The 891-nt window shown below is 46.4% G+C and overlaps 1 pseudogene; it reads left to right on the top strand.

The window, feature by feature from the left end:
• The first annotated feature begins 552 nt into the window (after positions 1–552).
• Positions 553–657, top strand: LOC141130811 (U2 spliceosomal RNA; annotated as a pseudogene).
• Positions 658–891: the final 234 nt, after the last annotated feature.

Raw genomic sequence — 891 nt, 5'->3', positions numbered from 1 at the left:
TTTGTTAGTTTTTGACATGCATCACCCTTCCATGTGCTCCTTGCTGAAAAGGCCAGTTACAGTATAGGTTGGGGTGATTTCTATTTGTTTGTATTGTTGGCAATTGGTGAGGAGATGCACTGGATACCTTCGCTGCCATTGTGCCATTGCTGGGTATACAGTGCCTCCCTATACCTTTGAGGAGGGTTGGGCTCTCTCCAGGCCTACCTGTGCTTAATCTATCTATTATTATTATATATGTGTGTTCCAACTCAGGGGACTCTCAAAGTTATAGAGTTAGGATTGCAGCACACTGGGGTACTGTGACATGGTTGCTGCTTTTTTTTTTTTTTCAGGTCACCCTGGAAGCCTCACTAAAAGGATCCTCTCCTTACTCTACAGTTTTTGTCTGTAATTTTTTTTTTGTTATGTTAAATATCCCTCTTGACAGTGCCCACCTACCCATGTCCCTTTTCACAATATCTTGCCTATTAGCCTTGAAAAGGAGCAGAACTGATTCATGATTCCTCATTGTAATTGACTGTTACGGTTTGGGTTACATGGATTTCAAGTATCGCTTCTCAGCCTTTTGGCTAAGATCAAGTGTAGTATCTGTTCTTATCAGTTTCCAGAGGAGGTGCTGTGTCACTCTTGTTGGGGAGGGCCAGCAAATCCAATGGTGTCATAGTACCTGGAAGGGCGATACTCAGCAGGGACTACGCCGTGTTGCCCGACAGTATACTGGGGACCGGCCAATGGTTGAGTCTGAGCCACCTGGAAGGGTGCTCCTGGTAGGGATGGGTGCTGCATTTTGGTCTGGCCGGAGGGTCGAGTCCCTGGCCTTCTGGCCTGGATTGTGGTGGCTCTAGCTGCTGACAGTTATTTGGGTAGGAGAACTTTTACGCCCCTTTT

Source organism: Aquarana catesbeiana, linkage group LG02, assembly GCF_042186555.1.
Source record: "Aquarana catesbeiana isolate 2022-GZ linkage group LG02, ASM4218655v1, whole genome shotgun sequence".
Taxonomy (NCBI): domain Eukaryota; kingdom Metazoa; phylum Chordata; class Amphibia; order Anura; family Ranidae; genus Aquarana; species Aquarana catesbeiana.
This window is presented reverse-complemented; position numbering and strand designations above follow the sequence as displayed.